We start from the raw sequence: 12,464 nt of genomic DNA, 5'->3' as shown, positions 1-12,464 counted from the left end.
CTGAAAACTGCCCTTTTTTTAAAAAGGTGATAGAGTGGGTGACTGTATGGAACTTGTAGAACTAATGACATCAGTGCACTTCTGGTCAGCTCTACAAATTAATACATTTCATTAAGGGCATATTATTGGTTTCCACCACAGTTTTATAACATTCATATGAGCTTCCAATGGACTATTTCAAACTGATCATATCACCAGTAGAACTTGGGTGAATGTAAAACCCAGCTTGTATCATATGAAGAAATCCTAAACAGCTTAATGGTGTTTACCCTATGTTTCAGGTGATGATCAGGAGTATTTCAAATGTAGAAATGTGTTGCTCATTACATAAAATGGTAACATTGTAAATGTTTTCTTCAATTTATTTAATAAAATAAATATTTCTACAGGTAAAACAGTTGAACAAGGGGACACCCAGATTTGAACTAGGGACCTCTTGAGCTGCAGTCAAATGCTCTACCACTGAGCTATACCCCCAGTTTGGAAAAGTTCACCTTTATTAATTCAGTAATATGTACAAAGTGCAAGCAACATGCAATCACCATCAAAGCAATGCATTTTCAGCCACCAAACCATCCTTATAAATGGGGTGCGAAGGATATCCTTTATCTGCCTTGGTAAAATACAGTGAGGTTTCCATTGCAAGCATTCATACATTTCGTATCACATGTAGATCTTGGAACATGGAAAAAAATCTTTTGTCAAATGCACAAATTCTGCAAAATGTTACTGCTTCTCTACTGCAGTTTGTTGATTTTGTGCTAAGAGCATAGTTAAACCCAATTGTTCATTGTTTTGTATATGAAATGATGATATATCCTATTGTTTCTTACAGTGCATTGGGTTGAAAAACATTTTAACAGGATCTATTGAAGAGGGTATATGGTTATGAAACAGGGACTTCTTGAACTACACTCCTATGCTCTACCACTGAGTTAAACCCTTGAATGCTGAAAACTGCCCTTTTTTAAAAAGGTGATAGAGTGGGTGACTGTATGGAACTTGTAGAACTAATGACATCAGTGCACTTCTGGTCAGCTGTACAAATTAATACAGTTCATTAAGGGCATATTATTGGTTTCCACCACAGTTTTATAACATTCATATGAGCTTCCAATGGACTATTTCAAACTGATAATATCACCAGTAGAACTTGGGTGAATGTAAAACACAGCTTGCATCATATGAAGAAATCCTAAATATTTTCATGGTGTTTACCCTATGTTTCAGGAGATGATCAGGAGTATTTCAAATGTAGAAATGTGTTGCTCATTACATTAAATGCTAAGATTGTAAATGTTTTCTTCAATTTATTTAAAAAAATATTTCTACAGGTAGAACAGTTGAACAAGGGGGCACCCAGATTTGAACTAGGGACCTCTTGATTTGTAGTCAAATGCTCTACCACTGAGCTATACCCCCAGTTCTGAAAAATTCACCTTTATTAATTCAGTAATATGTACAAAGTACAAGCAACATGCAATCACCATCAAAGCAATGCATTTTCAGCCACCAAACCCTCCTTATAAGTATATGGGGTGCGAAGGATGTCCTTTATCTGCCTTGGTAAAATACAGTGAGGTTTCCATTGCAAGAATTCATACATTTCGTATCACATGTAGATCTTGGAACATGGAAAAAAAATCTTTTGTCAAATGCACAAATTCTGCAAAATGTAACTGCTTCTCTACTGCAGTTTGTTGATTTTGTGCTAAGAGCATAGTTAAACCCAATTGTTCATTTTTTTGTATATGAAATGATGATATATCCTATTGTTTCTTACAGTGCGTTGGGTTGAAAAACATTTTAACAGGATCTATTGAAGAGGGTATATGGTTATGAAACAGGGACTTCTTGAACTACACTCCTACGCTCTACCACTGACATAAACCCTTCAATATTGAAAACTGCCCTTTTTTAAAAAGGTGATAGAGTGGGTGACTGTATGGAACTTGTAGAACTAATGACATCAGTGCACTTCTGGTCAGCTGTACAAATTAATACAGTTCATTAAGGGCATATTATTGGTTTCCACCACAGTTTTATAACATTCATATGAGCTTCCAATGGACTATTTCAAACTGATAATATCACCAGTAGAACTTGGGTGAATGTAAAACACAGCTTGTATCATATGAAGAAATCCTAAACAGTTTCATGGTGTTTACCCTATGTTTCAGGATATGATCAGGAGTATTTCAAATGTAGAAATGTGTTGCTCATTACATAAAATGCTAAGATTGTAAATGTTTTCTTCAATTTATTTAATTAAAAAAATATTTCTACAGGTAAAACAGTTGAACAAGGGGGCACCCTGATTTGAACTAGGGACCTCTTGATCTACAGTCAAATGCTCTACCACTGAGCTATACCCCCAGTTCTGAAAAATTCACCTTTATTAATTCAGTAATATGTACAAAGTGCAAGCAACATGCAATTACCATCAAAGCAATGCATTTTCACCCACCAAACCCTCCTTATAAGTATATGGGGTGCGAAGGATGTCCTTTATCTGCCTTGGTAAAATACAGTGAGGTTTCCATTGCAAGAATTCATACATTTCGTATCACATGTAGATCTTGGAACATGGAAAGAAAATCTTTTGTCAAATGCACAAATTCTGCAAAATGTAACTGCTTCTCTACTGCAGTTTGTTGATTTTGTGCTAAGAGTATAGTTAAACCCAATTGTTCATTGTTTTGTATATGAAATGATGATATATTTTATTGTTTCTTACAGTGCATTGGGTTGAAAAACATTTTAACAGGATCTATTGAAGAGGGTATATGGTTATGAAACAGTGACTTCTTGAACTGCATCCCTACGCTCTACCACTGAGTTAAACCCTTCAATGCTGAAAACGGCCCTTTTTTAAAAAGGTGATAGAGTGGGTGACTGTATGGAACTTGTAGAACTAATGACATCAGTGCACTTCTGGTCAGCTGTACAAATTAATACAGTTCATTAAGGGCATATTATTGGTTTCCACCACAGTTTTATAACATTCATATGAGCTTCCAATGGACTATTTCAAACTGATAATATCACCAGTAGAACTTGGGTGAATGTAAAACACAGCTTGTATCATATGAAGAAATCCTAAACAGTTTCATGGTGTTTACCTTATGTTTCAGGAGATGATCAGGAGTATTTCAAATGTAGAAATGTGTTGCTCATTACATAAAATGCTAAGATTGTAAATGTTTTTTTCCTACAGGTAAAACAGTTGAACAAGGGGGCACCCAGATTTGATCTAAGGACTTCTTGATCTGCAGTCAAATGCTCTACCACTGAGCTATACCCCCAGTTTGGAAAAGTTCACCTTTATTAATTCAGTAATATGTACAAAGTGCAAGCAACATGCAATCACCATCAAAGCAATGCATTTTCAGCCACCAAACCATCCTTATAAATGGGGTGCGAAGGATATCCTTTATCTGCCTTGGTAAAATACAGTGAGGTTTCCATTGCAAGCATTCATACATTTCGTATCACATGTAGATCTTGGAACATGGAAAAAAAATCTTTTGTCAAATGCACAAATTCTGCAAAATGTAACTGCTTCTCTACTGCAGTTTGTTGATTTTGTGCTAAGAGCATAGTTAAACCCAATTGTTCATTGTTTTGTATATGAAATGATGATATATCCTATTGTTTCTTACAGTGCATTGGGTTGAAAAACATTTAACAGGATCTATTGAAGAGGGTATATGGTTATGAAACAGGGACTTCTTGAACTGCACTCCTACGCTCTACCACTGACATAAACCCTTGAATGTTGAAAACTGCCCTTTTTAAAAAGGTGATAGAGTGGGTGACTCTATGGAACTTGTAGAACTAATGACATCAGTGCACTTCTGGTCAGCTGTACAAATTAATACATTTCATTAAGGGCATATTATTGGTTTCCACCACAGTTTTATAACATTCATATGAGCTTCCAATGGACTATTTCAAACTGATCATATCACCAGTAGAACTTGGGTGAATGTAAAACCCAGCTTGTATCATATGAAGAAATCCTAAACAGCTTAATGGTGTTTACCCTATGTTTCAGGTGATGATCAGGAGTATTTCAAATGTAGAAATGTGTTGCTCATTACATAGAATGGTAACATTGTAAATGTTTTCTTCAATTTATTTAATAAAATAAATATTTCTACAGGTAAAACAGTTGAACAAGGGGACACCCAGATTTGAACTAGGGACCTCTTGAGCTGCAGTCAAATGCTCTACCACTGAGTTATACCCCCAGTTCGGAAAAGTTCACCTTTATTAATTCAGTAATATGTACAAAGTGCAAGCAACATGCAATCACCATCAAAGCAATGCATTTTCAGCCACCAAACCATCCTTATAAATGGGGTGCGAAGGATATCCTTTATCTGCCTTGGTAAAATACAGTGAGGTTTCCATTGCAAGCATTCATACATTTCGTATCACATGTAGATCTTGGAACATGGAAAAAAATCTTTTGTCAAATGCACAAATTCTGCAAAATGTTACTGCTTCTCTACTGCAGTTTGTTGATTTTGTGCTAAGAGCATAGTTAAACCCAATTGTTCATTGTTTTGTATATGAAATGATGATATATCCTATTGTTTCTTACAGTGCATTGGGTTGAAAAACATTTTAACAGGATCTATTGAAGAGGGTATATGGTTATGAAACAGGGACTTCTTGAACTACACTCCTATGCTCTACCACTGAGTTAAACCCTTGAATGCTGAAAACTGCCCTTTTTTAAAAAGGTGATAGAGTGGGTGACTGTATGGAACTTGTAGAACTAATGACATCAGTGCACTTCTGGTCAGCTGTACAAATTAATACAGTTCATTAAGGGCATATTATTGGTTTCCACCACAGTTTTATAACATTCATATGAGCTTCCAATGGACTATTTCAAACTGATAATATCACCAGTAGAACTTGGGTGAATGTAAAACACAGCTTGCATCATATGAAGAAATCCTAAACATTTTCATGGTGTTTACCCTATGTTTCAGGAGATGATCAGGAGTATTTCAAATGTAGAAATGTGTTGCTCATTACATTAAATGCTAAGATTGTAAATGTTTTCTTCAATTTATTTAAAAAAATATTTCTACAGGTAAAACAGTTGAACAAGGGGGCACCCAGATTTGAACTAGGGACCTCTTGATTTGTAGTCAAATGCTCTACCACTGAGCTATACCCCCAGTTCTGAAAAATTCACCTTTATTAATTCAGTAATATGTACAAAGTACAAGCAACATGCAATCACCATCAAAGCAATGCATTTTCAGCCACCAAACCCTCCTTATAAGTATATGGGGTGCGAAGGATGTCCTTTATCTGCCTTGGTAAAATACAGTGAGGTTTCCATTGCAAGAATTCATACATTTCATATCACATGTAGATCTTGGAACATGGAAAAAAAATCTTTTGTCAAATGCACAAATTCTGCAAAATGTAACTGCTTCTCTACTGCAGTTTGTTGATTTTGTGCTAAGAGCATAGTTAAACCCAATTGTTCATTTTTTTGTATATGAAATGATGATATATCCTATTGTTTCTTACAGTGCGTTGGGTTGAAAAACATTTTAACAGGATCTATTGAAGAGGGTATATGGTTATGAAACAGGGACTTCTTGAACTACACTCCTACGCTCTACCACTGACATAAACCCTTCAATATTGAAAACTGCCCTTTTTTAAAAAGGTGATAGAGTGGGTGACTGTATGGAACTTGTAGAACTAATGACATCAGTGCACTTCTGGTCAGCTGTACAAATTAATACAGTTCATTAAGGGCATATTATTGGTTTCCACCACAGTTTTATAACATTCATATGAGCTTCCAATGGACTATTTCAAACTGATAATATCACCAGTAGAACTTGGGTGAATGTAAAACACAGCTTGTATCATATGAAGAAATCCTAAACAGTTTCATGGTGTTTACCCTATGTTTCAGGAGATGATCAGGAGTATTTCAAATGTAGAAATGTGTTGCTCATTACATAAAATGCTAAGATTGTAAATGTTTTCTTCAATGTATTTAATTAAAAAAATATTTCTACAGGTAAAACAGTTGAACAAGGGGGCACCCAGATTTGAACTAGGGACCTCTTGATCTACAGTCAAATGCTCTACCACTGAGCTATACCCCCAGTTCTGAAAAGTTCACCTTTATTAATTCAGTAATATGTACAAAGTGCAAGCAACATGCAATCACCATCAAAGCAATGCATTTTCAGCCACCAAACCCTCATTATAAGTATATGGGGTGCGAAGGATGTCCTTTATCTGCCTTGGTAAAATACAGTGAGGTTTCCATTGCAAGAATTCATACATTTGGTATCACATGTAGATCTTGGAACATGGAAAAAAAATCTTTTGTCAAATGCACAAATTCTGCAAAATGTAAATGCTTGTCTACTGCAGTTTGTTGATTTTGTGCTAAGAGCATAGTTAAACCCAATTGTTCATTGTTTTGTATATGAAATGATGATATATCCTATTGTTTCTTAGAGTGCATTGGGTTGAAAAACATTTTAACAGGATCTATTGAAGAGGGTATATGGTTATGAAACAGGGACTTCTTGAACTACACTCCTACGCTCTACCACTGACATAAACCCTTGAATGCTGAAAACTGCCCTTTTTTAAAAAGGTGATAGAGGGGGTGACTGTATGGAACTTGTAGAACTAATGACATCAGTGCACTTCTGGTCAGCTGTACAAATTAATACATTTCATTAAGGGCATATTATTGGTTTCCACCACAGTTTTATAACATTCATATGAGCTTCCAATGGACTATTTTAAACTGATCATATCACCAGTAGAACTTGGGTGAATGTAAAACACAGCGTGTATCATATGAAGAAATCCTAAACAGCTTAATGGTGTTTACCCTATGTTTCAGGAGATGATCAGGAGTATTTCAAATGTAGAAATGTGTTGCTCATTACATAAAATGCTAAGATTGTAAATGTTTTCTTCAATTTATTTCATTAAAAAAATATTTCTACAGGTAAAACAGTTGAACAAGGGGGCACCCATATTTGAACTAGGGACCTCTTGATCTGCAGTCAAATGCTCTACCACTGAGCTATACCTCCAGTTATGAAAAGTTCACCTTTATTAAATCAGTAATATGTACAAAGTGCAAGCAACATGCAATCACCATCAAAGCAATGCATTTTCAGCCACCAACCCCTCCTTATAAGTATATGGGGTGCGAAGGATGTCTTTATCTGCCTTGGTAAAATACAGTGAGGTTTCCATTGCAAGAATTCATACATTTTGTATCACATGTAGATCTTGGAACATGGAAAAAAAATCTTTTGTCAAATGCACAAATTCTGCAAAATGTAAATGCTTGTCTACTGCAGTTTGTTGATTTTGTGCTAAGAGCATAGTTAAACCCAATTGTTCATTGTTTTGTATATGAAATGATGATATATCCTATTGTTTCTTACAGTGCATTGGGTTGAAAAACATTTTAACAGGATCTATTGAAGAGGGTATATGGTTATGAAACAGGGACTTCTTGAACTACACTCCTACGCTCTACCACTGACATAAACCCTTGAATGTTGAAAACTGCCCTTTTTTAAAAAGGTGATAGAGTGGGTGACTCTATGGAACTTGTGGAACTAATGACATCAGTGCACTTCTGGTCAGCTGTACAAATTAATCCATTTCATTAAGGGCATATTATTGGTTTCCACCACAGTTTTATAACATTCATATGAGCTTCCAATGGACTATTTTAAACTGATCATATCACCAGTAGAAATTGGGTGAATGTAAAACACAGCTTGTATCATATGAAGAAATCCTAAACAGCTTAATGGTGTTTACCCTATGTTTCAGGTGATGATCAGGAGTATTTCAAATGTAGAAATGTGTTGCTTCATTACATAAAATGCTAAGATTGTAAATGTTTTTTTCAATTTATTTAATAAAAAAATATTTCTACAGGTAAAACAGTTGAACAAGGGGACACCCAGATTTGAACTAGGGATCTCTTGATCTGCAGTCAAATGCTCTACCACTGAGCTATACCCCCAGTTCTGAAAAGTCCACCTTTATTAATTCAGTAATATGTACAAAGTGCAAGCAACATGCAATCACCATCAAAGCAATGCATTTTCAGCCACCAAACCCTCCTTATAAGTATATGGGGTGCGAAGGATGTCCTTTATCTGCCTTGGTAAAATACAGTGAGGTTTCCATTGCAAGAATTCATACATTTCGTATCACATGTAGATCTTGGAACATGGAAAAAAAATCTTTTGTCAAATACACAAATTCTGCAAAATGTAACTGCCTCTCTACTGCAGTTTGTTGATTTTGTGCTAAGAGCATAGTTAAACCCAATTGTTCATTTTTTTGTATATGAAATGATGATATATCCTATTGTTTCTTACAGTGCATTGGGTTGAAAAACATTTAAACAGGATCTATTGAAAAGGGTATATGGTTATGAAACAGGGACGTCTTGAACTACACTCCTACGCTCTACCACTGACATAAACCCTTCAATGTTGAAAACTGCCCTTTTTTAAAAAGGTGATAGAGTGGGTGACTGTATGGAACTTGTAGAACTAATGACATCAGTGCACTTCTGGTCAGCTGTACAAATTAATACAGTTCATTAAGGGCATATTATTGGTTTCCACCACAGTTTTATAACATTCATTTGAGCTTCCAATGGACTATTTCAAACTGATAATATCACCAGTAGAACTTGGGTGAATGTAAAACACAGCTTGTATCATATGAAGAAATCCTAAACAGTTTCATGGTGTTTACCCTATGTTTCAGGATATGATCAGGAGTATTTCAAATGTAGAAATGTGTTGCTCATTACATAAAATGCTAAGATTGTAAATGTTTTCTTCAATTTATTTAATTAAAAAAATATTTCTACAGGTAAAACAGTTGAACAAGGGGGCACCCAGATTTGAACTAGGGACCTCTTGATCTGCAGTCAAATGCTCTACCACTGAGCTATACCACCAGTTCTGAAAAATTCACCTTTATTAATTCAGTAATATGTACAAAGTGCAAGCAACATGCAATCACCATCAAAGCAATGCATTTTCAGCCACCAAACCCTCCTTATAAGTATATGGGGTGCGAAGGATGTCCTTTATCTGCATTGGTAAAATACAGTGAGGTTTCCATTGCAAGAATTCATACATTTCGTATCACATGTAGATCTTGGAACATGGAAAAAAAATCTTTTGTCAAATGCACAAATTCTGCAAAATGTAAATGCTTGTCTACTGCAGTTTGTTGATTTTGTGCTAGGAGCATAGTTAAACCCAATTGTTCATTGTTTTGTATATGAAATGATGATATATCCTATTGTTTCTTACAGTGCATTGGGTTGAAAAAGATTTTAACAGGATATATTGACGAGGGTATATGCTTGTGAAACAGGGACTTCTTGAACTGCACTCCTATGCTCTACCACTGAGTTAAACCCTTGAATGCTGAAAACTGCCCTTTTTTAAAAAGGTGATAGAGTGGGTGACTGTATGGAACCTGTAGAACTAATGACATCAATGCACTTCTGGTCAGCTGTACAAACTAATACATTTCATAAAGGGTATATTATTGGTTTCCACCACAGTTTTATAACATTCATATGAGCTTCCAATGGACTATTTCAAACTGGTCATATCACCAGTAGAACTTGGGTGAATGTAAAACACAGCTTGTATCATAAGAAGAAATCCTAAACAGTTTCATGGTGTTTACCCTATGTTTCGGGAGATGATCAGGAGTATTTCAAATGTAGAAATGTGTTGCTCATTACATAAAATGCTAAGATTGTAAATGTTTTTTTCAATTTATTTAATAAAAAAATATTTCTACAGGTAAAACAGTTGAACAAGGGGACACCCAGATTTGAACTAGGGACCTCTTGATCTGCAGTCAAATGCTCTACCACTGAGCTATACCCCCAGTTCTGAAAAGTCCATCTTTATTAATTCAGTAATATGTACAAAGTGCAAGCAACATGCAATCACCATCAAAGCAATGCATTTTCAGCCACCAAACCCTCCTTATAAGTATATGGGGTGCGAAGGATGTCCTTTATCTGCCTTGGTAAAATACAGTGAGGTTTCCATTGCAAGAATTCCTACATTTCGTATCACATGTAGATCTTGGAACATGGAAAAAAATCTTTTGTCAAATGCACAAATTCTGCAAAATGTAACTGCTTCTCTACTGCAGTTTGTTGATTTTGTGCTAAGAGCATAGTTAAACCCAATTGTTCATTTTTTGGTATATGAAATGATGATATATCCTATTGTTTCTTACAGTGCATTGGGTTGAAAAACATTTTAACACGATCTATTGAAGAGGGTATATGGTTATGAAACAGGGACTTCTTGAACTACACTCCTACGCTCTACCACTGACATAAACCCTTCAATGTTGAAAACTGCCCTTTTTAAAAAAGGTGATAGAGTGGGTGACTGTATGGAACTTGTAGAACTAATGACATCAGTGCACTTCTGGTCAGCTGTACAAATTAATACAGTTCATTAAGGGCATATTATTGGTTTCCACCACAGTTTTATAACATTCATATGAGCTTCCAATGGACTATTTCAAACTGATAATATCACCAGTAGAACTTGGGTGAATGTAAAACACAGCTTGTATCATATGAAGAAATCCTAAACAGTTTCATGGTGTTTACCCTATGTTTCAGGAGATGATCAGGAGTATTTCAAATGTAGAAATGTGTTGCTCATTACATAAAATGCTAAGATTGTAAATGTTTTCTTCAATTTATTTAATGAAAAAAATATTTCTACAGGTAAAGCAATTGAACAAGGGGACACCCAGATTTGAACTAGGGACCTCTTGATCTGCAGTCAAATGCTCTACCACTGAGCTATACCCCCAGTTCTGAAAAATTCACCTTTATTAATTCAGTAATATGTACAAAGTGCAAGCAACATGCAATCACCATCAAAGCAATGCATTTTCAGCCACCAAACCCTCCTTATAAGTATATGGGGTGCGAAGGATGTCCTTTATCTGCCTTGGTAAAATACAGTGAGGTTTCCATTGCAAGAATTCATACATTTCGTATCACATGTAGATCTTGGAACATGGAAAAAAAATCTTTTGTCAAATGCACAAATTCTGCAAAATGTAACTGCTTCTCTACTGCAGTTTGTTGATTTTGTGCTAAGAGTATAGTTAAACCCAATTGTTCATTGTTTTGTATATGAAATGATGATATATTTTATTGTTTCTTACAGTGCATTGGGTTGAAAAACATTTTAACAGGATCTATTGACGAGGGTATATGGTTATGAAACAGGGACTTCTTGAACTGCACTCCTATGCTCTACCACTGAGTTAAACCCTGGAATGCTGAAAACTGCCCTTTTTGAAAAAGGTGTTAGAGTGGGTGACTCTATGGAACTTGTAGAACTAATGACATCAGTGCACTTCTGTTCAGCTGTACAAATTAATACATTTCATTAAGGGCATATTATTGGTTTCCACCACAGTTTTATAACATTCATATGAGCTTCCAATGGACTATTTCAAACTGATCATATCACCAGTAGAACTTGGGTGAATGTAAAACACAGCTTGTATCATAACAAGAAATCCTAAACAGCTTAATGGTGTTTACCCTATGTTTCAGGATATGATTAGGAGTATTTCAAATGTAGAAATGTGTTGCTCATTACATAAAATGCTAAGATTGTAAATGTTTTCTGCAAATTATTTCTACAGGTAAAACAGTTGGACAAAGGGGCACCCAGATTTGAACTAGAGACTTCTTGATCTGCAGTCAAATGCTCTACCAGTGAGCTATACCCACCTTTCTGAAATGTTCACCTTTATTTATTCAGTAATATGTACAAAGTGGAAGCAACATGCAATCACCATCAAAGCAATGCAATTTCAGCCACCAAACCCTCCTTATAAGAATAAGGGGTAGAAAAAATGTCCTTTATCTGCCTTGGTAAAATACAGTGAGGTTTCCATTGCAAGAATTCATACATTTTGTATCACATGTAGATCTGGGAACATGGAAAAAAAGTTTTGTCAAATGCACAAATTCTGCAAAACGTAACTGCTTCTCTACTGCAGTTTGTTGAATTTGTGCTAAGAGCTTAGTTAAACCCAATTGTTCATTGTTTTGTATATGAAATGATGATATATCTTATTGTTTCTTACAGTGCATTGGGTTGAAAAACATTTTAACAGGATCTATTGAAGAGGGTATATGGTTATGAAACAGGGACTTCTTGAACTGCACTCCTACGCTCTACCACTGAGTTAAACCCTTGAATGCTGAAAACTGCCCTTTTTTAAAAAGGTGATAGAGTGGGTGACTTTATGGAACTTGTAGAACTAATGACATCAGTGCACTTCTGGTCATCTGTACAAATCAATACATTTCATTAAGGGCATAGTATTGGTTT

The 12,464-nt window shown here is 35.3% G+C and overlaps 8 non-coding genes across 8 annotated transcripts; all 8 read right to left on the bottom strand.

Moving 5' to 3' along the window:
- Nucleotides 1-405: 405 nt before the first annotated feature.
- On the bottom strand, nt 406-477 carry TRNAC-GCA (transfer RNA cysteine (anticodon GCA)). Its single transcript has one exon. It is a non-coding gene; the product is annotated as a tRNA-Cys (tRNA).
- Nucleotides 478-1,350: 873 nt separating this feature from the next.
- TRNAC-ACA (transfer RNA cysteine (anticodon ACA)) lies at nt 1,351-1,422 on the bottom strand. The gene has a single exon. It is a non-coding gene; the product is annotated as a tRNA-Cys (tRNA).
- A 3,704-nt stretch (nt 1,423-5,126) lies between these two features.
- On the bottom strand, nt 5,127-5,198 carry TRNAC-ACA (transfer RNA cysteine (anticodon ACA)). Its single transcript has one exon. It is a non-coding gene; the product is annotated as a tRNA-Cys (tRNA).
- Nucleotides 5,199-6,080: 882 nt separating this feature from the next.
- On the bottom strand, nt 6,081-6,152 carry TRNAY-GUA (transfer RNA tyrosine (anticodon GUA)). The gene has a single exon. It is a non-coding gene; the product is annotated as a tRNA-Tyr (tRNA).
- A 1,835-nt stretch (nt 6,153-7,987) lies between these two features.
- On the bottom strand, nt 7,988-8,059 carry TRNAC-GCA (transfer RNA cysteine (anticodon GCA)). The gene has a single exon. It is a non-coding gene; the product is annotated as a tRNA-Cys (tRNA).
- Nucleotides 8,060-8,941: 882 nt separating this feature from the next.
- TRNAC-GCA (transfer RNA cysteine (anticodon GCA)) lies at nt 8,942-9,013 on the bottom strand. The gene has a single exon. It is a non-coding gene; the product is annotated as a tRNA-Cys (tRNA).
- Nucleotides 9,014-9,894: 881 nt separating this feature from the next.
- On the bottom strand, nt 9,895-9,966 carry TRNAC-GCA (transfer RNA cysteine (anticodon GCA)). Its single transcript has one exon. It is a non-coding gene; the product is annotated as a tRNA-Cys (tRNA).
- Nucleotides 9,967-10,847: 881 nt separating this feature from the next.
- On the bottom strand, nt 10,848-10,919 carry TRNAC-GCA (transfer RNA cysteine (anticodon GCA)). Its single transcript has one exon. It is a non-coding gene; the product is annotated as a tRNA-Cys (tRNA).
- Nucleotides 10,920-12,464: the final 1,545 nt, after the last annotated feature.

This window comes from Ambystoma mexicanum, chromosome 4q, assembly GCF_040938575.1.
Source record: "Ambystoma mexicanum isolate Mex_15411 chromosome 4q, UKY_AmexF1_1, whole genome shotgun sequence".
NCBI lineage: Eukaryota > Metazoa > Chordata > Amphibia > Caudata > Ambystomatidae > Ambystoma > Ambystoma mexicanum.
Note: the sequence above shows the minus strand (reverse complement) of the source record. Positions and strands in the feature narration are given on the sequence as shown.